The sequence below is a fragment of the Mustela nigripes genome, chromosome 4 (assembly GCF_022355385.1).
Source record: "Mustela nigripes isolate SB6536 chromosome 4, MUSNIG.SB6536, whole genome shotgun sequence".
Lineage (NCBI taxonomy): Eukaryota > Metazoa > Chordata > Mammalia > Carnivora > Mustelidae > Mustela > Mustela nigripes.
In genome coordinates, this window is record NC_081560.1 from 185,278,051 (window position 1) to 185,304,753 (window position 26,703).

At 51.3% G+C, this 26,703-nt stretch overlaps 1 protein-coding gene across 3 annotated transcripts in view; it reads right to left on the bottom strand.

The window, feature by feature from the left end:
- Nucleotides 1–26,703, bottom strand: part of CTBP2 (C-terminal binding protein 2) — a 153,755-nt gene that overhangs the window by 99,156 nt on the left and 27,896 nt on the right. For 2 of the 3 annotated variants that reach the window (XM_059398781.1, XM_059398780.1), the window contains exon 2: nucleotides 8,347–8,448. The exons of the other annotated variant lie outside the window; for it this stretch is intronic. The gene's annotated coding sequence lies outside the window, so the exon portion shown is untranslated. The remainder of the gene's footprint in view (nucleotides 1–8,346; nucleotides 8,449–26,703) is intronic. 3 annotated transcript variants of the gene reach the window in all.

Here is a 26,703-nt window from a genome sequence, read left to right on the forward strand (position 1 = left end):
GTCACCAGGGCTGCCCCCCAAGCCAAAGGAGTGGCCAGCTCATTTACTGAAGCTGCTAATAATGGAGGACAGCAGTAGTCCTCCTCAGGAAGCCCCTTCTAGGGGCCAGGTACCAGCTAAGCCAGGGCGTCACTGAACACCCAACCTGAGATTAACCACTCCTGTTCATCCCCATCTGACAGAGGGGGAGCCTGACGCACTAAGTACAGAAGGCTCCAATCTGCCCAAGGTCAACGTCATCAGGGGTAACCCAGGTTGCGCCACAGGCATTTCCTGGCCCCGCCCTCAGGACCCTGCCCCCCCCCCCATCCCCAGGGCCCGGGCCAAGTCTTTTTGCCTCTGCAACTGGAGCCTTTCTTTACCTTCCCCGTGCAAACACGCGGAAAACGTGCCAAAGCCGTGGGGCTGCCGGAGGGAGCGGCTGCTGGGATGGATTCCACGCTGAAGAGCTGGGCTGCTTCCCAGCCAAGCCGAACGCTGCATCAATGCACTGTTTAAACACACAGGCAGAAGGCTTTCCGGCCTTAAACAGGCCTCTGCGGTGCTGCCACTTAAGCCCGTGGGAGATCAGAGTACAAATCAATACGAATCCTCCTTCCTGGAGGAAGTTGCAACCCTACCTCGCGGTTTAGAGGTCATCTTCTGCTGTAATTAGGAAGTAGCAGGGAGTTTCGACTGAATTATGAAAAGCCAGGGCTCTCAAACTTAAGTTTTTCAACAAATGTGGGGTTGGGGCTTGTCAGTTCCACATGCAGGAAATGCCAGCTTCCAAATCGCCAAAGGCAGGCAAAGCAGGCGGCCAGCACGCCGGGTCCATGAAGGAATTTGATACACAGGCCATCTGTCCTCCAGCCCCAAGGGACCTGGGGCCATGAGGCTCTGGGAGCCCGTTGGGCCTTCTCGCCATCCTCACAGTCCCTGTTCAGATGTGGTCACGGTAGCCAGATCCGCAAGCGCCCTTGCCCATGAGGCGACAGTGAGCCACCCAGAATTCAAACTCGCCACCCTCCCTGCATCAAGGGGAAGCCAGGAGTGCCTTTGCCTTCCCGCCTCTGAAAGCTCAGGAACACATATATCTCCCCCCCGCAGACAGGGACTGTACCATGCTGGTTTGCCTTCAGTCTGCAGAAGACACTCTGAAGCTACTGCCTTGCAGACGGGTGCTGGGACCGGCCCCCCTGCCTGGGCCCGGCCACCCCACCCTTCCCCAGCCCCACCGCAGCCTGGGATCCACTCATTCAAGGAACAGTCCTGTGGAACCCAGAACAGGGGGACCAGGTACAGAAAAATGAAGGAGGTGATGGGAGCAGCGGGCATGGTTTCTACCTCAGGAAGCTTGCTGGTGGTTATCACTCTGGAAGTTTCCATGGACTTAGAGCAAAGCTCCTTAACCTTTATCATCCAATTTCACCTGATAGTCTCAAGGTGTGGCATCACCAGGGAGTAAAATCCCAGGGAGAAGCTGCCCTGAAGGACTAAAAGGGCTCACAGCACACCACGGGCCGCCTCCTGCACTCATCCGTGCGAGGACCCAGCAGAGCTGGTCCCCACAGACGATCATATAGGGAGATGCAGAGGAGACCAAGAGGCCAACGGCAGCTTGATGGAGTCTAGACCTCCCAGTCTTGCATTTCTGAAATGGGAAGGCAGACGCGAGTTTTCGGCCTGCAGAAGCTGCCGGGCCTGGCGGGGACCCGAAGGGCACGCCCAAGAACCTGACCCGCCATGCCCTCATCCCAAGCTGCCCTGGGAAGAGGGAGCAAAAGCACCAGCCATCTGAACAGCCTCACCCCGCGCCCGATGGAAACCGATAGCCCCTCCTGCCGTGTTCCAGCTGAATTTTTCAAGGAGTTGCAGGTTACACCCAGTCCAGGCCAACAAAGGTTTCCTTTGAGTTAAACAATGTATAGCTGAACCGGAAGTGGGAAGGCGACCACAGAAAAGGTGCTGGGTTACAAGGCACAGGAACCAGATCGCTTTACCACCACGACTTGTTTTCTGCAAATCGCCCCTATGAAAAGGCAGCACGACACGGTCCCATAAATCAAAGCCCACCTCAAACGCATCCAATCAGGGGATGGTGCGGGGACACCCGATCCTGTCCTCCTGGAGAAAGACCAGGGCTGGGGACTGGGGTCCTTTGTGGGAGCCACCATCGTTAGTGCACATTTATGAAGAAACAGAAACACACACCGGGATCAGATGCTCCGAACTGCTCCTCACGCACGGTTCAAGTTTTCACCCCCTGCACGTTAACTGTTCCCCATAATAATGTTCTATCTTTTTGCCATATATAATTAATTTTACCAGCCATCTCCAACTTATCCCATAGGCTGGTGCCGGTTCTCTTTTAAACAGTACACTGCTGAGAAATTGATTTGTTGGCTCCCTGTGCCTAAAGAACCCACATAATGAAATATGTATAAATGTCACTGGTCGGGCTGCTTCTGAGGATTGAGTCCAAGAAGGCGCTCCTTCCACCGCCCTGCAAAGGGGTCCACTCGTGGCACATATCCTCATGGATTACTCACAGACCCCCACACAAAAACCAGTGAATTACACTGCATTTTCTTTAAAAACCTCCTATTTATCCTTAACTGGTACGAGTCTAAGGGAATTATCTTAATTGCTATGTGGAAAGAATGAATCGCAAATGCACTCGGTTAACCAAGACTTCATTTTTAACAGCTTGGGGCCAGGTGGGTGTGACCGAGTTTGCCAAAAATAAAGGAATCGATCAATGATCAATCAGTCAGCCAAGCAAATGTGCTCTGCTGGAGCTAGTTGGGAGCTCCAGGCAAACAGGCACGGGATCCCACGTCCACCTGGGGACAGCTGGATTCTCAGACATTTCCCAAAGGTGGGATTCAGAAAATGCTTAAACGTGGATCCAGAAACTGGATGATGAAGGACTGAAAATACCAGGGCTCTCTCCATTTCACATGGGCAGTACATGGAGTATTTCTTTAGCATCTGCAGCAGAGGGAGGGGAGGCTACATTTAAGGCAATGCCAGATGACACTTGAACCTAGGGAGGCGGCGTGTGTCCTCCGTTAACAAAGCTTGATGGGGGAACAACAGGAATTGCTTACAATCCACCAGGCTCAAAGAAAGTTCCTGGTCTAGGCATTTTAGAAGTCATAGTTAACAGTGGCAACACACAAGCCCTACCCAAAAATATTCACAGGATAAAACTACCTTTTCCTTTCCTGCTGATCACTCTGAGAATGCCTGATCAGAGCTCCCAACATTTTCCCTGGAGATAGATCACTTGCTTGCCCACGCACATACCAACATACATAATCCTTATTACCAACATACGTAATCCTCATTACGTAGTTAACTGTAAACAAAGTACCATTTCCTTCCTCCAGCAGAGGCCTAACCCTCAGGCCATCACCTCCTGCTCCTCCCTATTCTCCTAACACCCACACCTCAAGCCTCAGGGGAAAAGGACAAGGATCTGTCCACTGACAATCACCTCCCATGTCCCAGAACATGGGCTGCTGTTCCCCAGGCCACTGGGGGGGCCAGGGGTAGGACAGCCTCTATCGGGGGCTTGTTTGGGCAACCGTGACAGCTGGCCTTCCGGGAGCTGGCTCTGTGCATCATGGCCACACCCTTGGGGGCAAGCAGCCATCCATGGTCAGCCCCCACTTCACATGGACCAAGTGCAAGGGAGAAAGACAGATTCGTGGCACACTTGACATTAGGAACATACCAGAGAGCAGTGACCCCAGGAGTCCTCACCAACTGTAAAGGCGTCCTGTGATGATGCTGGCACAGCCTGTAATGGTACTGCGGTGTTTGGGCAGAGGACAAGGGGAAGCCTGAGCCTGGGCTACAATCAGGGTCTCCAGCAATGTTATCTCACAGGTCCCACGTGCCAGCAAAGAGATCTGACCGTCAAGTTCCTCCCTTTTCCGGGAGAGGGAGACGGTCCACACGTCCATGTTTCCCAGCATGACCCGTGGGTGGACGCTGCACAAGGCCGCAGCTCCTGCCCGCAGGAGCTCCACCTGCGCCACCATTCCCCAGCCGGGCCCACCAGCAGGAGCGCAATTCGGCAGAGACCTGGCCTGGCCTGGCATTCCGGAAGTACCAACAGGCTTGCTTATTGCGGACACATGAAGGACAGAGTGAAAATTTAAAACCCTCTGTTCCATTCCGCGCCTCCCTGGCTGGTTAAGCGGCTGTGACAAGGACCATGGTCTCGAGGAGTGGGACACGGACAAACATCAATAGCATGAAACAAACCCGCCAGGACGAGTCTGGAGGCTGGGCCCGTACAGCATGGACAAAGAGGAACTCTTGAGAACAAGAACAAGGGGGCGCCTTGGCTGGATGATCTCAGCCAAAGCCGCGGCAGGATTCGGAGATTCTCGGAAGGAAGGAACACGGGCTGAATCAACACCTCCCAGAGAACGACTCCCATGGGAGCTTGGATCTGTGGCTCAGGGAATAAAATCCAAACAAGACCGAAGCACCCAGAGCCCAGCTGGGGCCTCCTCCCGTGTCTGCAGAGCTGAAGCCCCACCAGCGTCGCCCACCCTCATCTCAGCCTCCTGACTGTTCCTCATCCAGAGATTCCCCCTGCCACAGAGAGAAGGTCCTGCGAGTCTATCTCTGGTTTACGGTTTCCAATGTTGGCAGTCTTGCCTCTGGCCGAAAAGCTGGAGCACGATCCCACATCCCTCGTGCACGCCAAGAGCTCAGGAGGACCCTGGAGGCCACGGAGCCAGGACCAACACACTCACCCCACGGTGTAGCTATCGGCTTCTAGAGTAGGGCAACACTGCCCTTCTGTTTATCGGTAAAGAAATCTGTCTTGGAAGAAACAGGGCAGAGGCCCCAATGGCCAGGCAGAGGGCTCCGTGGAACCCTGCTGGCCGACGCAAGCCGCACTGCGATGGTCAGCTCAGCCTGGCACCCACGGAAGGCCGGGTGAGGCTCTCCCCGCCCACCCAGCAGGCACAGACATCACGGGGGCCCTGGGGACCCCTCGCTTCCACCTTTCCTTGTGCAACGGGGGGGCTTGTGAAGTGGACTGGGCTTGCACATCCTTATTACGACCTGTAAGAGTAACTTGGTGCCCAAGCTTCTCAGGGTGCGAGCAAGCCGGATTCGCGGCCATGTCCTGGCCAAACCACAGCCAGTGCGACCCCGTCATCATTTTCCAGAATAAAGGCCGAGAGCTTCGATTTGCACTTCCACGTATCTGCAGACGGTTAACAAAAAAAGCGCCTCCTCCTACCGCTTCTGTTGCGATCACTGTCAGTAACAGCAGTCCTACAGCAGTCCTAGAACAACAACAGCCCGTCTGAACTGATGCAGAACAGATTCTGGTTCCAGGAGAAACCAGCAAACCAGAGGGCATTTGGGGTTTCCATTTTAACAAGTAGCAACATACAGAACGAAGAATGGAACTACCCAAAAAACGCCAAAATGTAAACTTCCATGTCATGATTCATTCATGATGACAAAATGAGCCTCTTTGCAGGAAGAAAACTCAACTATTTCATGTGAAATTTATTTTTAAAAAGGCTATAAACCAAAATAATAAAGTCTAGAGTAACAGGCACACGACGCTCTTCAATGAGGATGTCCTCAAAAATACCAAGGTCAGAAAGGCCGTAGAAACAGTTCTAGAGCCTCGAAGGTTTGCCATCCTGAAGCTGTGGCTTTTCATGAGTTTTGTGCAAAACATCTATTTCCTTCTCCTCTGCCCACATTAAACAAGATTTGTCTAGACTGGAGACCTCAGCAGGTGAGTGACCGAGTTGAAATCAACACATGGGTCCCTCCTCAGGCGCCAATGCCAGCTGTCCCTCTTAGGCTGTTGTGTATCAACTAGACTCAGCAGCTGCCAAAAACAGGGGTACAACCTATCGGGCACAGTGACGAGCCACAGACAAGAGCTCTGAGAGCCAACACACGTGTCCAGGGACATGCGGGAACCCCAGCCCCCCGTACTTGTGAGGGTGGTTGGGGCAAAGGGAACTTCCTGACAGGATGCGGGGCATGGGGGGCTACAGGCCAACAGGGTTTGGTCCTAGACAGAGTGGCCTCCCGGCACAATGGCAATGCTTTGACTGTGGACGACTCCGGGGTGGTCCCGAACACCTTGAGCTCCTCCAAGGTGCTGTTTCCCCAAATGATGCCCCAAACACAGAAGCGGGAACAAGTGTATCAGGCCAAGTATCTGAGCGCTTCAGTTCTGGGGAAAAATTTGTTCTCAGGAGCCGTGTTGTAACCACATTCTGATACAGATGCATTTCTGGAAAGTGAATGTTCTTCTCTGAGATCGAAACAATCGAAAAATGGAGCCTGCATGGTTCAATTATCAGGTTGAGTCCAGTGAAAACATGGTTCCTCAACCATATATATATATATATATATATATATATATATATATATATATATATTTTTTTTTTTTTTTTTTTTTTTTTAAAGCCCATTTCATCTATTTCATCTTTTACTATGAATTCTCACATTCCTAACTTCGGAGAAGAGTTTTCCAATCCTGTGGTTTCTATAAAATGTACCAAGCATTACTCTCCAGTTCTGGATATCCAGTGGAGATGTTCCCCTGGCCAGCGGTGAGCCTCAAGCACCTTTCAGTGAAGTACTGGACACAAGCCACCACCAGTGTCTGGACACAGAACTGGATGCCTGTGGGAGGGAGTCTGCTGGTTTGCCATCACCATGGCCATGAGCCACTGAAACCATCTTCAGCCCCGGCACCCAATACTGAAACCAGCAGGTCCACAAAGATTCTGTAAAAACATCTCTCTGCCTGAGGAACCTGGATTAGACTCCAGCACATGGAGTCTTCAAGGAAAGTTTCTTTGAGAAGGATGTGTGAAAGAAAAGAATTAATATTGGTCTTTAAGGGCAAAACTGAAGGTCTATGGCTGAGCGTAGCCATCGTGACTTACTAATAAATACACCCATCTCCCCGCAAAGGATGTTCAGTATTTCTAGTCTCCCGCCCTCCCCAGTGCTAAGGTTCCTAGAATTGTTTCAAGAACATGGCGTCTTTCTGAACCACATACTCCATTGTGGCCTTTGGTAGGTCAAGCCCTCTCGGGTCACTCCCAGGAGAAGCTTCGGGACTATGACACCAAATTTAATCTTTAAAAAGGCAGGGGATTTCGGGGACCATCAGAGCCCAACTACTGAATTCCCACGTAAGACTTCCAAATCCCTAGAAGAGACTGAGGTCCCAGGTAGTTTTCCATCAGGATCTGCAACTGCTCCTACCCCATGGGGAGGGGCGGGGGGAATGCACAGTGAGACCCCTCCCTGCGCCCCAAGTCTGTCTGCTGGTTAGGGTCGGGCTGTGGCTGTGCTCAGCCTCCCGCCCACTGGAGCTCACAGAGGAACACAGCACGCAGGTCTCTAATGGTGCCCAGGTCCGAGAAAGCTGGGCCCAAGCCCACAGGGGTGCACCTGCCCAATCTCCAAACCAGAGGCTACACGCTATCCAACACTTCGGGCAACATGCCCAGGGGTTTGACAGAAAGGACACTGAGAAAATTCGCTCTCACGCTCTTTGTCTTGCTTTTAAACGATGCTGTTAGCTCAAGGAGAAAACATTTTTTTCCCAGCAGGGTCAACATCAATCACTCCCGAGAAGTTGCCATTTTGAGACTTTGAGTTAAGATGCGGGTTTTGTGAAAAATGGCAAGCAGCGTGTTGCGACTAGACTCTGGACCTCCAAACCTTGCTCTGGATAAAGGATTGAACTACATCGATCGAGGATTTTCTCAGCCACACTCCGAGGGAGTGCAGGCAAAATTGAATGCTCTCCTCGGAGCACACCCACATCCCCAATCAACGCCACCAGAAAAAAATCGTTTGCTGCTCAAGACATCCTAGAGGCTGGCAGCTCTTAAAATCCAAGCTCATCAGCAAGCGGCTTTCTTTCTAAAGGCGTCCGTCTACCTTTTCACTTGGGGTGGCATGAGACTATCTCCCCAATTCATTTTTATTCTTTGTAATTAATACGTCAAGAAGTCCTAAACACGACTTCCATTCTGCCTTGAGTTTCCTAGTAGTATAATTTCCGTTGACTTATCTCTGTAGCAGCAGCGACAGCAGAAACAATCACTTTACACTGAACTATATTGCTTCAGAGTTAATTACATGTATTTTGCTTTTGATAAATGAAAATACCAGATGCAATTAATTGAAAGACAATCCATAGGATCCTGCTATTAGACATCCCAATGAAACACCCTGAGCCTGCTGGCAATCCATAGCCATCAACTAATTGAAAACGCATTCCAGAGGGGTTTTAAAAAAACCTGAGCTTTTACCTGGAGATATTTTACAGTAACTCACCAGTATAAATCTGTCCACAAACTATAGTTCACACGATGGACTGTCCGTCTTTTGAAGGGAATCCAGCTTCATTGGTTCAAAACCATTTAAGGCGATGAAAGTCTGAAAGTACAATGAATTGGGTCAGTGGTTCCGGAGCAGTGATTTTTTTCTTCCCCTCTGTTGTTTACATCTAGCCATTCCTTAATTGCATTTTTCCAATGCGTTCGATTCTAAGCTACCAGAGGTTATTAAATGGTTTCATTAAAAATACTATTTGTCTTGCTTTAGTCACACACCAGATCAAATTAAACAGTAGAGCACCAGAACAAATGAACCCTTTCCATCTATTCTGACACAGAGCCAAGTGTGCAAGACCAGAAGGTGATATTGTGTCATCACCATGAAAATGTCATTTACATCTCTTTACGTCTCCAAGTAGCCAGCACAGGGACAACATAATCAATACCTCCAAGCAGAAAGTATTACCAACTGTTGGAGAAATATGGAAGTATGAAGTGCAATTCACGAGCCCCTGGTTTATAAGTGCTATTAGCATAAATGCTGACAACTGTTAATCTGCTGTAACTCTGATTAACGGTTGCAGTTGTCCATTAATAGAAGGCATTTTAACTTACTACTGAAATTGATTACTCAGTTAAGAATTCAATCCTAATGTTCAATAAAATTGCACTTTCTTGGCAAATGCAATATGAAAGGAGGTGATGCATTAAACAGCACTCACATTTCTTCTACTATATAAGGGATGAAGAGGAAATCTATTGTGGTGTCATCACTTATCTGAACCACTTCCTTTAGGCACAGAGTCGTTGGAGGGGCAGGTGGGGAAGGGGCTGCTGGGGCAGACAGAACAGGCAAGCACCCGTGCAAGCATGTCCGAAGGCCTTTTCAAGGACGTTCCCATGAAGAACAGACAGGATTGCAACACTGCCCCTACCACGCAACCAGACTGTCCACACTGCAAGGCAGTAGTTCTCAAGGCCCGTGAGAAAGGAGAGGTATGCGTCCCGGAAATGAACCGGTGCAGCCAACCCAGACCACTCCCGGGCCTGTCTTATAATCAATCAGGATTCATGTGGTTGATTAATATTTTGAAAAGGGCATGATTTACGGAAACCAGTTTCCTGACTACACTCTACTTTTCAAACCATTTGAATCTTAGGAAGCTAGAGTTTCCTAATATGCTCTTCCCTCCGTCCTATATATATATATATTTAAAGATTTTATTTATTTATTTGACAGACAGAGATCACAAGTAGGCAGAGAGGCAGGCAGAGAGAGAGGAGGAAGCAGGCTCCCTGCTGAGCAGAGAGCCCGATGTGGGACTCGATCCCAGGACCCTGAGATCATGACCTGAGCCGAAGGCAGCGGCTCAACCCACTGAGCCACCCAGGCGTCCCTCTGGTGATTTTCTTAACAATTTCTTTTTTTCTAGCTTGCTTCATTTTGAGAATACAGCTTCTAATACAAAGTAACAGGCAAAACGCATCCATCCACTGTGTACATGGTCGTGAAGGCTTCTAGTCAATCACCGGTTACTGGAAGTTAAGGTGTAGGGGAGTCTGAAGTTCTACGAGGATTCTGACTTGCTCCCTAACCCTCATGCTGTTCAAGGGTCGGTTCTGTAATAGGAAGGGGTCCCTTTTGGAAAGGAGGGAGGGAAGGAAAAGTTATTGGGGAAGTGAAACTGACAGGGTGTGCAAAGTTACTTCTTGTATTTAAACTAAGCTTAAGGAGAAACACACTAACACATTCCCACTTAGCCTTGGTGGGTACAGAGCCTTACTTTGACATGATGCTTCCAACTGAAACTAATTCAATAGGAAAAGGACAACTGTTCCCTTTAGAAGGCTTCACAGAGGAGGTGACAGGAGAGCCTGCAGACTGCCGAGCCAAGAGGGTCGGCTTACGGAGGAGATTAAGAACACCAAAAAGGCTTGGAAACCTGCCAGAATCTTGAAAGCCAGCGCCCACCGTTACTTGAAGGTGGTGAGAAGTGCTTTAAAAACTAGGGCCGCAGAAAAGGCCAGAACTCCGCAAGCCCTTGTTTCGGCAGATCCCTGAGGGCTGCACCACGGACAGGAGGGCCGTGAAGCCCCGCCAGGGCTGGAGAACTCCCAGGAGCACCGGGACACGGAAGCGCGGCTCCTTCACAAGCTCACTCAGGAGCCCGAGCAGGCCTGTCCCACCCAGTGTCCTGGCCACAGTGGGCGAAGGCCAGGCGGCTCCCATGTCTGGCCAGAGAGAAAGGCTTCCTTTTTTGGCCTGTACCATCAACCTGGGTAAAGCTATTAAACAGCATTTGGCCAGAGTGTTCCGCCCATATTTTGGGGTAGCCAGGGGCATGCACTCAAGCACTGAGCCCATGCTGGGGAGAAGCCACAGCACCCAAACCCTGGAGGAATGCCAGCCACGCCGTGTCCCCCGTGGGGCTTTCTACACACAGTAAACAGACAGGAAACAGAACATTTAGGACACCTTGCCTAGAAGGATCTTCTCCTCCCAGATTTCTAGTTCCTTCTCAAGTGAAGCCAGGCGGATGAAAGTCACTGTTAGGTATACAGTGAGTAAGACCACCTTCCTGAAATGGAGTAAGAGGGTCACCAAGGAAATCCTCAATGTACCGGAGCAAGGCCAAGTGGTGGGGGCTGGCGGGCGGACTGACGCGTCTGTCCTGGCTCACTCTAGCAGGACCTGTCGTGCCTAAACTTCAACCGTCCTTCCCCACGGCTCTTGTGCCCCGCGTGGCGCCGAAGGCCGTCCAGCACCCAGACGGCAGGGTGGGGAGGGCCCCCGGGAGGCTCTGCCTGGGCTTTCCCACACTCTCCGCTGCCTGCGGCGGCATCCCTCACGGAACACAATGCCCAGCGACTCGCACTTGCTCCGTTGAGTTCTCCTGCTACTTCTCACCTGACCCGCCGGCTCCCTCCACCGCTTGGAGCCTGTCTGAACCCCACCTGGCTTCTGTGCTGACTCACACGTGGGTCCATCCAGGCTTTAAGACTCCCACCTACTGCCCCGCCATGAGCGGTGGGGGCTGCTTTACCTGCTGGATCGAAGTGGAGCTCCTCCCCACGTTGTCCCCCTCACTGTCATGGTCCCCTGGTACAGCACAGCTCAGCTTGGGCCATTCTTAGAAGGGAAAAGACCCTCGAGGGCATATGTGGACAGAGCCGGTGGCCCAGGTGTCAACAATTACCACTTAAACAGAAAACCTGAAAGCAGTCCAGCAAGATCACCCCTTAGGCAACTAAAGGGCCACTGGGCAGGGCCACGGGGAAGAGCACGGAGCACGGGCAGGACACCACACTGGAGAATCCCAGGCTCCGTGGGTGAGGATGACCAGCCTGCTTCCTAAGCCTCTGCCCTAGCCGGAGACGGAGAAGACCCCACCGGCTTCAAGGGACAGGGGCCTTCCAAAGAGATAAGGAAGCCCAGCCCAGGGCCAGTGTCCGTCAACCACTCGGCCAACGCGAGACATCATCGATTCAGCACTCGGCTCCGGGACAAGGTCATGGTCATCAGCATCTTCCAAACCAAACTCACCTCTGCCCACATCCCGAGATAAATGGTTCCCATTTGACACAGGCATGCGATACTCCTAACTGGGTCCCTGAGCCCCACACGCCCCCATCCTGCCTGGCCCTCACCTCAGTGCACCCTGTGCCCAGGCTGTGCTCAGAAAAGGAACAGGAGACCAGGGAAAGCATCTAGAACCCCGGCCTTCCCTCTTGGCAGTGCTCCTCTGACACAGATGCCGCCAACCAGAGCTCTCTGGAGGGTGCCTGTCCTAAGCACACTGACGACAGAGCCATGCTAACAGGACAGGTCGGCACCCCGGGGCCTGCCCACCTCTCCACGGCCCCCAGGCACCCCCCCATCCTGCTGCCCGTCTGAGCCCCAGGGTAGGGCACCCAGCCCACAAGACTGGCCCACAAAAACGAAACTCAAGCCAAAGCTTCAGAGAAAGCTCGCCCCAGCTCTCAAGGGCCTTGGGTGACATCCCCAGGGAGCCCATCAGGACCTGAAGGTCGGTGGGTTCAACCCCAGGCAGACCTGTCTCAGTCTGTTCTCCCCTCCCGCTGGACACCCAGGCCTCCGTCACTGCTGGGGAGCATGAGTCTGAGAGGGCAGTGACCCTTAGTCACGGGACCACAAGAGGGATGTGAGGGCATGGAAAGGGGGTGCCAGGGCTTTCCGTGATATCCACAGTGTGTCCTCTTAACATCTCAAGTTCAAAGGCAACAGAGAGGGAAAGGCCTCAGGCAGGCATGGAGCCTGAAAGTTCATGGAAAAACCAAACTCCTGCCTCATAAAATGGACCTGCCTGGATCACAAGTCCTCCCAGCCGGGCGGACGGACACACGCCCACAGAGGTCACATGCCACGAGCACCCTGGGCCCCTGTTCCAGAACGACAAGGGCAGGGCGGTTGGTTCTGTGTCCACACCTGGTCCTCTGTACCAGCCCCCGCTTCACACTCTGGCCACCTCGACTGGTCTCTCCACTGGGAGGGTGAGACCTACCACCCCCAGCTAGGACCCTCACTCTTCAGGGTCCCTCTGCCGATGTGTGGGACAAAGCAACCCACAAGACTATGGAGAGGGCAGCAGGGTCCCCCCGCAGACTGGGAAGAGCCAGGCGATCTATGTGCCTGGGGAGCAAGGTGGGGAGCTGGAGGGCCAGCAGGGGTGGGGTGCCAGTGCTGCAGCCTTCCGCCTCGGAGCACGGGGGGCCCCCGGGGGGACCTACCCTGTGTCGGGATGCCAGGCCAACACTGCAGTGTGCAAGCCCCAGGGGCCCAGAACGGCGTCCCCCCACCCCTCTGCCGCCCAGACTTTAATTGTCTACTCTCCCTGGGAAAGTCCAGCTCATCCCGCCCAGATCAGTACAGAATTCCGGTTTGGCCATTACATGGGGTAAAGAGCAAGCGCAGGACAATGTCCCCCGGAAAGCAGAATGTTCCGTGCACGTCGGACAGGACAGAGGGGACACGATGCGATCGGAGATGCCGCCACCCGAGTCCAGCCAGGTTACGCCTCCCCAGGACTCAGTTCTACTTACGACTGCCTAATAATAAATAAACCATATTAATCAGCTTTGAAACAATTAGCCTTTATTCAGGGGAAGGAAAAAAACACCCCGACAATCCTGCAAGCTAATTCTTTCCAGGTCCCTCTCCGGCCCACACTGGCATCGAGACACTTAGGGTCAAATCAACACTTTGTTATAATCCCCTCGATGTCCCAGAGTTTCAACTTCAATAAGAAAAATGCCCTCCAGGCAGGAACTTTACATACACAGTCTTTGTGGCGAATGTTTATGGAAATTTTGTAATATTAAATACGTTCAGCTGGTTTTAAGTTTTAAGAAAGTAAAGGCCCAACAGCCAAGATTTTAGAGCCCTTGTCTTCACAAGAAGGGCAGCCAGTGGAAAACTGTAAGGGGAGACTTGGAACGCTGCCATTTTTTAAACGAAAACAAAATAGGATATTTTCTCCGTGTTGTCTCAGATGTAGTCAATTAATTTGTCCCTTTCTCTGCTCTGTTCCCAGATTTTTCCTTCTGTGCCCTAGAAGCCCGCATATCTGAAACAGGCCAGGTGACCAGGGGAGCGAAGCCTTGTAGCGCTGGGCAGGTGTGGCGGGAACGCCCCGTCCCGAACGGCGGGTCCACCGGGGAAATAAACAAGGACACGGGCAGCCAGGTGGCAGGAAGCCTGGGGACAACTGCAAAAATGACCACGGAAAGCCAATCGATCAATGGGTGCGGCTGCTCAGGCCTGGCAGAGGCCACGGTTTTGGGGGGGAAAATAAAGATCCATAAGCATCAACCCACACACGCAATGACGTCATTTTGTGTAGTCAAGCTGCGTTCCCACACCCCAAACTGCCCAGCTGGCCAAGGGAGGGAAGGCAGCTGGCCTGAGCTGTCTGACCCTCGGCTCACAGAAGCCCGTCGGAGAAGTCAGAAGACACCATGAAGCTGCCTTGTTAACTCTGAAAAGACCAGAATCCCTCTCGCAGGGGGCCGAGACCCCCTCCAAATCAGCCTGGCTCTCAGGAAAGCCCCGCCTCGGAGGCCTCTGTGGAACGTCCCAGGACCCTCTTTCCAGCACAGGAGGACCTTGGATAATCCCACACGGCCAATCAGACACCTGGAGCTGGCTTTTCACGGTTCCGAACGGTAACTGAAGAGGAAACCTACAGGCCGAGGCACACAGCCTTCTGTGTAAGAGGGCCTGGAACCTGCCAGAAAGGCAAGCAGAGACGGGCTCCCTGAGGGCAGATCCCAACTGGTGGAACCTTCCCGGCCATCTGGAAGGCAGGCCCTGGCCCGGGTGTTCTCACTGGTAGAGTGGCAAGCCCCACAGAGGAATCTAAGCTCCTTTCCCACAGGCACCCCATCTAACCCCAAGTGACAAGGGTCCGGTGGGAAGCAGGAAGGGGTCTCCTGATGCTTGGTCCCATCGCAACATCAAACCTGCAGGCTGATGGTCTTTAAAATAAAATCAACCGAAGACAAGGTGGAACTCTGAAGGGTCAGCGAGATAAACCACTACACACAGCGGTGGGAATGGCAGGGCTCCTTTTCTGGAAAGTGAGATTTCATCCTTCACTCCACTCTACCCCCAGGTAGGGTCAGAGGAGAGACCAGCATTTACATAAAATAAGAAACCATCTAAGATGCCCCCTCCATAGTTAGGTAAGTCTCACTCCTGGTAAACAACCTGTATTTGCTGTACCTGTGCATCTGACAGTACAAGACCTGTACCAACAGCTTATATACTTTTAGAAAAAAATAAATACTTAACATAGGAAAAATACTTATAGGTTAAGCGGAAAAATATGAAAAATGCAGAATAATCCAATTGTAATTTTAAAATATTCCTTAAATGGTTTTCATTTTCTGCGTGTATACTTCTACATAAGAGACAAAAATTACATCCAAAGGTTCTTTCTCTATGCTAAGATTAAAGATGGTTTTTTAAAGGTCTTTTAGATCATGAAAATCATTTAATTTTCTTCATACTCGCCTATATTTCTCCATGCCCTACAAAGAGCAGACGTCCCACAATCTGGAAAATGCACAGTGAAGACGCTGTGGGCGCTTCCGTCAGGAGGAAGGAAGCTGAAGCTGGGAGGACAAAAGGGGGGTCCCCAGGTCACTGCAGCCCGCTCCCTCGGGGGGGGGTTTGAAGCAAGTCAGGTATCCGCCACATCCCTGAGCAAGTTCGATCTGTAACACGGTGTCCCTCTGGTGGATGCTGATGCCTAGTTTGAACTGCAGTGGCCCAGCCACCTGGAAGAATTGGGGGGCGGTGGGGACACCCAACAGTGATTCCCTGGGCCCCGATGGGGAGCTTGCCACCCCATGCATCCCTGGGCTGCTGGAGAACGACACCGCACCAGCGGCAGGGAACAGAGCAGACTTCTCAGCAGTCTTGGCCAAGTTCCTGGCCATGGATCAGACTGCAGAGGAACAAGCACCGGGAGGTACTACACGACAGAGAGCAGAGTCCTCAATCCCTCAAGAATGACTTACATGAAGAGTGATCGGCTTTCAACATCCACACAATCCACCAACTGGCTCCACGCGGAAATCAGAGCAGGGCAGCAAAGCTGGGTAAAATTTAGGCAGACGGGTAACCCCTGCTCTCCCCCACCTCGGGCCCTCACCCCAACTCTCTATATACTATAGAAGCCAATCACAGCCATACCAGCATGGACACAATCCGATTTTTATGTTGGAGAACTGGGACTCCAACCCACAGTCAAGAGCCTTGGCAGGAGGCTGTGTGCGGTCCTGGACACCTTCCTCCACTGAGCCCAGGGGGTGACCGTCGGTTCCTCGTTTGTGGGGTTCCTGGGACATGGCAGGTGAAGCCCTCAGGCTGGCTGCAAGGCACACCAGGAAGCCCTATCATTTAACGGATACTTGCTTTACCGACAAGACTGTGTAAATTCAAGAATCCAAACTCCTAGAAGGAAGTAAAGAAGGAAAAAAAAAAAAGCCCACAGGAAATTGGGTTCCATTTTTATTTCAAAGCAAATTTATTCATACCCAAACCTCAAGGTTCAGAGAGGATTTAAGTGTAAAATGAAGAACATCGCTGCCATCAAATGGAGCAGCTGTGGTACCTGCAACAGAGGGAAGACTTTACTCTTTAAAATCCACGTACGAGGTTGGGCGCTTGGCAGAGAACTGCACGTGGGGAAACTCTGCAATACAGACCCGAGTGAGGCCCCAGAGGGCGAACTGAGGACTGACTTGGGCATCCAGAGTATACTTCCTTTAGAAGCAACAAGCTTTATTTTTAAGAATAAATTAGGGGTGGGGCGCCTGGGTGGCTCAGTGGGTTGAGCCTCTACCTTCGGCTCAGGTCATGATCCCAGGGGCCTGGGATCGAGTCCCGCATGGGGCTCTCTGCTCAGCAGGGAGCCTGCTTCTCCTCATCTCTCTCTCTGTCTGTCTCTCTGCCTATTTGTAATCTCTCTCTCTGTCAAATAAATAAATAAAATCTTTAAAAAAAAAAAAAAAGAATAAATTAGGGGTGTTTGGGTGGCTCAGTTGGTTAAGCGACTGCCTTCGGCTCAGGTCATGATCCTGGAGTCCTGAGATCGAGCCCCGCATCGGGCTCCCTGCTTGGCAGGGGGAGTCTGCTTCTCCCTCTGACCTCTCCCCTCTCATGCTCTCTCTCATTCTCTCTCTCTAATAAATAAAATCATAAAAAAAAAAAAAAAAAAGAATAAGTCAGAGTGAGAGAAGATCTTCTTGAAGAAAAAAAACCGAAACCCAGACGCCCTGCCCCATCAGAGACCAAGGCAAAACGGAGCTTGCCTTGGTCCTTCCCACTCCCTGCCCCGACACACCGTCAGAACACAAAAGCCCCGAAACAGACCAGACAGCCTCTTCACCGGCAAGCCCGGCTCAGACTACGCAGCCTCATGATCCCTGATCCCTGATCCAGATGCCAGACCCTCTTAATCCAGAGGAATCCAGGGTCAGGAGAGAAAAACCAAATGCCAGCCTAGCCCAGGGGTCCCTTCCCCAACTGCAGGACCCCATCCTAAGAGCCAGGTGGGGTTTTTTTCAGCGCAGGTGCCTTCCAGGTGCATGATCAACCTACAACCAGCAGCAAGGCCGGCCCAATAGCCTCATCTAGGAAAAGGAACAGAGAAGTCCCTAAGGAGCATGTAAATATCACCTATTGATTCATAGGTATCAGGTAAATAACCCTGGGAATCCCCAACTCCCTTCACACACACCTCGTTACTCAGCTGTGTTTCATTAATTCTCAAAGTACAGACCACCTTTTAGCACGGATGGTCACAAGGCCAGTAACTGCTCAGGGCTGTCCTCTCTCACAGGATGACCGTGTACACACACACGTACACACACACACACACACCTGTGTGTGCACAACACTGTACACCTGGGCTTCCCGGAGGGATGGCCGCTCAGTGTCCCTCTGGAATTAGGTTCCCAGGACATGTGTGTTTACAGTAGTCATGAAGGCACGCCAAAGCCACCCGGGGGGGCGGGGGGGACGTGGACTCCCGAAAGCCCATGGATGCTGCCTTCCCCTCCTTTGTGCATCAAGTCTGAACCCCACATGTCACTATTATCACCATGTGACTGCTAAGGAAATAAAACCTCAATATTCCATGATCCGAGACCCCAAGTTGGGTGTCTTCACATCCCGCAGCCAACGAGCACGACGCAAAGGCACTCAACACAGATGAACAAAACTCCCAGGGGGATGGCAGCTCCTTCTGGGGTTACCCGATCCAGCCAAGGCAATGCGGCAGAAGTGACTCACGTGTCACTGCGAGGTGGTCACGGGGGGGGGGGGCACACAAAGGGGAGGCTGGTGATGCCCAGTTCCTCTGGACATCAAGCAGCTGGGTGGAGGGGAGATGGGCGGGGGCTTCAGCACTCGGGACCCCACAATGGGTTTCTTCTTACCCATTTCTGGTCTAAGACTGGGTCAGAAATCTTCGGGATGGAATATTCCTCATCAATAAGAGAACACACCAGTGACACATGGGAAGTTGAATGACCCTCCAAGGGAATCATGCCACGAAAAAATTCAATCCCCAAAAGCCACGCATTATCTGACTCCGTGTATGTAACATCCTCATGTGACAAAATTAGATGAAAAAACAGATTTGTGGTTCTCAGGGTGAGAAACTGAGAAGAAAGCAGGACACTCCAATCCTTGAACGTGCTCTGAGCAAGCCAGGTCTTGGCCACCGGGACAGAGTGTGGCTGTAAGTGGACAAAACATGGGAGGTCCTTGGGGCCATGGAACTGTTCTGAAATTTCTTTTTCTTTTTTAAGAAATTCATTTATTTGGCAGAGTGAGAGATGGAGATTGAGCACAAGAGGCAGGAGAGGGAGAGGGAAAAGCAGATGCCCCACTCAGCAGGGAGCCCGACGTGGGGCTTGATCCCAGAACCCTGAGATCATGACCTGAGCCGAAGGCAGACGCTTAACGACTGAGCCACCCAGGTGCCCCGGCACTGTTCTGTACCTTGACCACAGAAGGGAACGCTGGACCCAACACTTTGTGGACGATGACATAAGAAGTAAACCCACCCCCGAAAGAACACGTGAGCACTGGGGAATCTACAGGCTATCTGGGATCCATCGGTATCAATTTCCTGGTTGTGTTAAATGCTACTATTATTTTGCAAGATGTTACACTGGGGAAGACTAGATAGGGTATTATTACAACTAAATGGGATCCGAGGATTACTTCAAAATAAGTTTAATTACAAAAATAACCAGCTTTGTCCTGGTTTTTTGGTCTTGTTTTGTTTAGTGGGGCTTATGTTGACCATAGATAGGGTAAGTCCTTTCTTTTGTGGACTGCCCTGTTTACAAAAAGGAGCCACGAGGAGCCAACACTGGGAACAGGACTTACACACTGTCTAGGGCCCACGAGCCAGCCTGCCTCTCAAGAGCCAGAGGTTCCAGCCCCTGAACCCTGACCTTCTCCACCACAGTCCGCAAAGATGCCTTGTTATGTGAATTCTTTCCTGGGAACAGGCAAAAGTCACTGGTTTCTCTATCCCAGCTGCTTTGAAGGCCTGGCACTCCCTAGGTCACATGTGACAGAGGGTGCCCAACCTGGCCCAGCAGCCCGGGAAAGGACAGGAGAGAAAAATCAGCCCTGGGAGCTGGTCTGTGCTGGCGAGTGGGCATTCTGATGGGGAACTAAATCCAGGCCTCACTGACCCAGCCTGGCTGAATCGAAACTACAGCCCGCAGGCTGGAACAGGCCAAGACTGTCCCTGGCTGATACACTCGGCTATACACTGGGCTGGCCACTTTCCAACACCCAGCTCACTCAAAGAAAGTTCTGGAACTGAAGTGTCCCAGCAGATCACCGGGGTCAGCCGAGCCACCTGTCTGAGTGGACCCACAGCGACAGTCCTGCTTTACCAGCAGTCTTCTAGGACGAAACCTGATCACACTGTATCAATCTAAAGGTCTTTTGTGGCATTCTGTCCGTCCTCCAGAGATCCCCTGTTGCCTCCCTTTTAAGGAGAGCTGGCATACTCACTCCTCCCGCTTGCGGGTAACTCCCTGCTGATTCAAAGAACCCAAGGAAGCAAATTATGGGAGCGTCTTTACTGTTTCTGCCTTTATTGTCTTCGGGGCCATAGTTTTTTTCAATTCTTTCAATGGGAGTTTATCCTTAATGTCTCCCGGAGAAAGTACAAAAACATCTCCCTCTCCCCAAAATGTACCATTAGATACAGAGTACAGCGGAGAAGGATTTCAATAATAATGCTATTTTTTTCTGCTTCTAGAAACCTTTAAATAGCCACTAACTCAAAAAGCTGAATGTTTTCAAATTGCCCAACACTGCCCAGCTTCAAAGCTGCAAAGGAAATAACCAGTAACTCCTCCACGGAAATAAAAATTACATTCGATGCAAATTAAATATATAATTTGATTAAACATGTTTATGTCTTTGTGATGACATTTAAAATAGAAGCAATCATTTTCATTCTTAAAAGAAAAACTCTTTCAAATATAATTCGAAGCTGTCAAACCCACCTTCGGCTACAGATCTCTTAAATGTCACATACCTTCGAAAGGGGATGGCGGTTTCCTTTTAAATATGCAATCCCAAGCAGTGCGCTCCGAATCAAGCACGTATTAAAACACACTGCTGGCATTTACCCTGATTAAGTTTAGCCTCCGTGCCCCATTCCTGATGGACTTGCTTGGGCCCTGGCCTGTCTCCCCCACCCTGCCCACTCCCCTCCCCATACTACTCAGGTTAGTGCCCCGTGGCTGGCTGCAAACCACAGGGCCCAGCACCAAGTCTGGCCCCTAAAGCCTTAAGGGGGGGCAAAGGTATCTTCCTGTGATTCCTACAGTTTTCCTCCCAGATATGTCGCTGAACTCTGTGTTACCCAATTTTGGCATGGCATCAACAGCCCAACTGTAAAACAGTGTTAAATCAGATGCAAAGAAAACCCCAAACTCATTCTCCCAAGTCAATGACCTACATATCCAATTGCTTATTCTCCAACTCAGTAGCAAACACCGTGCTATATTTAAACATAGAGCACAGATATAGCTTTCTTCTGAAACGTTAGGATACAGACAAGCATTCTACTCGAGCCCTCCTCTCCTCAAGTTAAAGACTGTAACCCTCGTTAAGATCAACTGTGGAACTCTGAAGGGACAAGCGTGGCTCGTGTCTCCGTTATTTTAGTAAGGTAGCAAGTGTCATTTTTGTAAAAAGCCAAGTGTGAGCAGCATCTCCACTGGAACGTAAGTAAAATGAAGCCTGGTTCACCCCTGTCTCCCCAGTACCTGGCAAACAGCAAGAAGCTCAGAAAGAAAAGGAATAATGACTTCAAGTCACTTAAGCGTGGGTAACAAGCATGTTGCATACCAAGTGTCCAAAGGGGATGCAAATGCCCCCTGTTGAACCCTGACACCCAGATAATCCTGCAGTCAGCAGGGATGACAGCAGAAGGAGCAGAGAGCTCACAGAAGCTCTTGGCAGGTCAGCCAAATACAAGGAGGCATGGGCAAGTCAAGCCCCCATAGCCGATGCTGCAAGAGGATAGGAAGCACCCAGGGAGAGGCCCCTGGGGGGCTCAGCTGTCCGGCGTCTGCCTTCAGCTCAGGTTATGATCCCAAGGTCCTGGGATCGAGCCCACACTGGGCTCCCTGCTCTGCAGGAAGCCTAGTCTCCCTCTCCTACCCCCCATGCTTATGTTCCCTCTCTCACTCTCTGTCCAAACAATAAATAAAATCTTAAATTAAAAAAAAAAAAAAAAAAAAAAAAGAAGGCATCAAGGTAGAGGGTTTGAAAGCCAAACAGAAAACCAATCAGAAGAAACAGCCAAACAGAAAGCCAAACAGAAAACCAATCAGCCCAACACCTCAACAGGTGCCTCCATTCTGGGAAAGGAAAGCTGCTGGTGACGGGGGCGGGGTTCAGTAAGCAAGAAGCCCGGGGAGCCTTCCAAACAGACTGCAGTGCAGCGGGGGAGGAGAGAACCAAGGGGACGGGGACACACTTGACAACCACGGTCGAAACCCAGGAATCCTTCCTGTGGCACCTTCCTGCCCTGTCCAACTGTGTGTGGCAAGGCACCTTGCCCCTCAGAAAAGCATCTTCTCACAGGTATGGGAGAGGAATGCCACCCACATACACCAAGACCTTTTAACTCAAGTTCTTTTTTTCCTAACTCAAGTTTTAGTTCCACTTAAAAATAGGCGATCACGAACATTAAAGCCAATCCCCAATCCTCAAGTGACCAGTGCTTGACAGAAATCAAGAGTGTGGAAGAGGAAGAGTTACTGCAAAAGGGCTTTCTCCTTTTCTTTGGACCCAGGTAAAGCTCCCTTCATTGGGCAGCAAACTCCAGCCCCACGGCAGAGAGGAAAAGGGCCAAGAAACACGACTCATGAGGCCAGACTCTTCAACCTGACCCATGACACCAACGGGGAAGATGGAAAACACGGATGGGCTGAAATGCTCAGTGGGGCAGTCTTTCAGTAAAATGTTTTTGTACCCTTTGGCTACACCGATCCTTCTGCAAGGTTCCTGCTCCCCTAGCCTCCTCCTCAGAGGAGCCTTCCCAGTTAACACCACTCTCATTCCCATCTCCCCAGGCCTTGCCCACAGAAGTGATCAGCCCAGTTCCTGCCGGTCCTGTCTGGGGCTTCACTAACCCTAATCCTTTATGAGCCTTGCTGCCAAGCTTTCCTTCCTATCACCTCCCCCACTGCCATAAATTTATTCTCCTCTTTCTCTCTCTCACAAACACACACACACACACACACACACACACTATATATATATATATATATATATATATATATATATATATACACACACACACACACACACACACACACATATACATTAAAAAAAGCTGGTGTGGACTCCTGATGGTCAAAACTAACAGCCCTTTTTCAGCTAGCTCCCTGGCTGGTAGACATACCCCTCCCCGCCATACGTTGACTCTCTACCCTATGCACCCAGATCCTGTACCAACTGAGAAGCAGGTACTATTAAGAGAGCCAGATTTGAAGATAAATGAAACCTAACCTTGCCTTCAAGGAGTTTGAACAAGGAACAAGAACAGAAGGCCAGCGCTGGAAGGAGAGACGGCCCCTCCGTCTGAATTCCCATTTGGATGCTCCCAAGTCCATTTCCTTTGGCCAGTCTCCCCCAGGAGCACGCATGCACCTCCCCTGCCCACCTGCCCTCAAACTCAGCTCACCCCCATGACGGCCCGGCCCTACCACTTGGGAGTTCCAGACTCTAACCAGGCCAGCGTCTACATGTGTCCACCTCTCTGTCTGACAGATCAGAGAGTAATCCCCACGTTACCCCTATATGCCAGTCCCGGGGCAGGAAGTTAAAACTCCTAACCATCATCTCTAAAACATCTATCAAGAGGCCAGCAGAATGAGTTTTTGGAAGAGAGCATGAACCTCATCCAATTCAACTGGTCAATATCAACTGGCCTTGTCCTTGAAGCATTTTAAATTTCATTCCAAATTAAATGACCACCTTAGAACGAGGGCTCCTCACAGATCGGCTTCCTCTAAACTGTTCCTCTACATGCTTGTGATTTTCCAGTGGACCCAGGCACAAGCTGCAGCCTGACCTGTGCTACCCGACTTTGGTTGATGGTAACTCTCCATCCCCTGTACCAGAGCATTTCTCTGTGATCAGCTCAAGGGCACAAGTTTTCTCCCTAAACTCAGAGAGCTGTTCATGGGCCAACTGTCCTGAAATTTATGTTTGTTGTATTTGCATTTTTTATCAACTCTGGTCCTTCCCCAATTTCATCCCCTCTTACAGCACAGTCTATTTTCCTGAGTCCTCAAAGTACTTTCTCGAAATGGGTATGATATAAATAAGTAACTGGAATCCACTCAAGGACTCATTAGTACCCCTTTATTATAAACCAGGTCTTCAAACGTACTGGTCCCAGGGAAACTTGGGAGAAGCTTCCCCGAGGCCCGAGAAGCCAACACACACAGATTGCTGGGTTTTACAGTGCTCGGCTCACAGGGGAGCAGATCTGCATGGAGGGGTCCAGACCACCACCTTAACCAGTATCTTCACACTGAAAATAACTAAAAATGCATATGTTACTACGTGAATTATCAGTGGGTTCCAGAAATCAAGTGTGGGAATCCAGAAATGCCAACAGGTAGGCACAGATGTTAAGAACCAGGAACTAAAGAAGACCTTGACCCTCACGCTTCATTGAAGAACACACCATCTGGCAGGGAGGGGAGACCACAAGGCAAGGGAGAGCACAAGGGGGGGCCATCAATGATCATTCCGAATATCCAGGGAAAGCCAAGACAAGCCAGCCCCCTCTGAACACAGACGGCACAGCTACTTTCTCCAGAGCAGTGAACCCCACAGCCCACCCCAAGCGGTGCAAATGGGGTAGACTCTGCATCTATCTTGTTAATGGAAGGGCCAAGGGCAAGGCGAATGCCCCCCACCCATTGCACCAGCCTCCAGCAGAAGGCTGGCCTTCTGTTAAACAGCTTAAAAAACAGCTCCATTTCCCTACATGATAGGTAGCGTTATAAAATTTCATAACTGCTTTAGAAAACTAAACAATGTACCTATTCTGTGACCAGTAATCCCATTTCCAGGAATTTACCCAAGAGAAATGAAAATGTAGGTCCATAAAAAGACATGTGCAAGAACGACCCTAGCAGCTTTAGTCAGGAGAGCCCAAAGCTGGAAACAGCCCAAGTATCCATAAACAGGCACATGAGCAAACAGGGTGGCAGATTCCCACCAGGGAATCCCACTCAGCCACTAAGAAGGGGCAGGTGACTGCCCCAGATGAAACATTCAAGTAGCTCAAAAATACTATGTTGCTGTAGAAAAGGCTTTTGCAAAAAAGGGACATGTGGTATGATACACACGAATTACATGTATGTTACATCGTATTGGTTTCACAAACAAGCAAAATTAATCATGGGGGCGGTTGGGGTTGCCCGAGGTGATCGGAGAGACGGGAGTGCGGACTGCCTGGGAAGGGCCAGGAGGGAAATTTCTGGAGCAACACCATGTTCTGGATCTCGAAAGGGCACAGGTGTGTGCATTTGCCAATGAAGCAATCGGCATCCTTGGGATCTATGAATTTCCTTTTAGCACATGCCCCCCCCCAACACCTTCCCGAAGTTTCACCTCAAAGATAAATAAAACAAAGAAGAACCACAAGCAGGTCCCTGTCAGGTAAGGAGATGCACGCCCAGGTAAAGGTGAGCAGGATCCGGAAAGGCAGCCAAGAAATGTAGCCAAGGAAAAGCCACGCTGCTAGGCAGAGGGCGGGAGCATCTGAGCCCTCGGGTTGGGGTGGGCACGCATGCTCACAGCAGAATCGTGTCCACTCGGGGAGCCTTTCACGTGTGAGAGGCGGGAACCGTGAAGCAAGGGCAAGGAGCTGAACCCTGATGGAATTGGACTTGGGCTGCACCTGGAATCCCACAAAAGTCCTGTCTCTGGAATGAGGCACACAGGAACCCTGAGGGGCAGGGGCCATTTCCCCATCAAGAGCAGGAATCTGGGCAGCCCAGGTAGAACGTCCACCCAAATTCAAGTGTGGGAACCACATAACGTCACGCAGTCATCCACGCAGTCCACAAGCAGACTTCTGAGTCCCAGAAGGCGAGGCTGGGGGCTTGCTTCGGACTGTGTGCCAGTGCGGGCTAATAAACCCGGAGGCCCCCACCCAGGAAAAGAGCCACTGTCTGAGTACAGGGTCAAAGGCGTGCCCCTGTAGTGTGGGTTCCTATGGCTCCAGGCAGGCAAGGGGAAGCCCAAGGGCAGCTGGCAGGGTTTTGGGTCCCTTCTCCAAGCCTCTTCGGGGGCGGCACACACTTGTGGGCATAAATAGCTCCCAAGGAGCCAAGCGATGACCAGGGCCCATTTGGAACACTCGTGAATGCCACCTGCTGTCACCCAGCCGTCGGAAGGGCCATGTCCTGTCAAAGTCGGGACTCCTCCGTCTCAAGGTGTGTCCCCAGGACAGGTCACATGTGGGCTTGACATACCAGCTTCTTGTATCACTCAAGAGGCTTTTAAAGGATTAAGCCTAGAAAATGCATGTGAGTTCCTGAGCGAAACAGGGCGCACAGACCCTCCAAAGGCCGCCCCCTGCACTGTACTTCCAGATGCTTCATCTGGACGACAGGCAAAGGACAATAAAAGCACGTGTGAGAGGCGGGAACCGTGAAGCAAGGGCAAGGAGCCGAACCCTGATGGAATTGGACTTGGGCTGCACCTGGAATCCCCAAGCACAGGCCCCGCATTTTGAGTCAGGCAAGCTGCACTGGGAGAGAAGCATGGCTTGCTGCCCAAACTAGAAGAAATTCCTGGGCACGATCCCTCTGACCTACTTTACAAAGTCTGATGTGCGTTGAGGGTGGGTCCTCCACATACAAGGCCAGACAGACGAGCTACGCAAGACTCCTGGGGAAGGGAGTCAGAGGGAGATTCGGGTCGGGCTCCCGCAGAGGACACAGGGGAGGAAGGAGTCCAGGTAGGAGCAACCTCCACCGGCTGTGCAGCTCCAGGCCAGAGGGGACCACTGGGGCAGAGCTGGTAGGCTCCCGGTCTGACAGGGAAGGCCTGGGGGGCCGGAGTCAGCTGGGGGTCCAACTGGTCATTTCGGCTCAGGTCATGTTCGGGCTCCAGCCTCAGCAGGAACTCTGCTTGAGGGTCTCCCCCAACCCCCATCTCAAATGAATAAATCTTTAAAAAAGGAAAGAAGGATGGACGGAGGGAAGGACGAACAGAGGGACGGACGGAGGGACGGAGGGAGGGACGGAC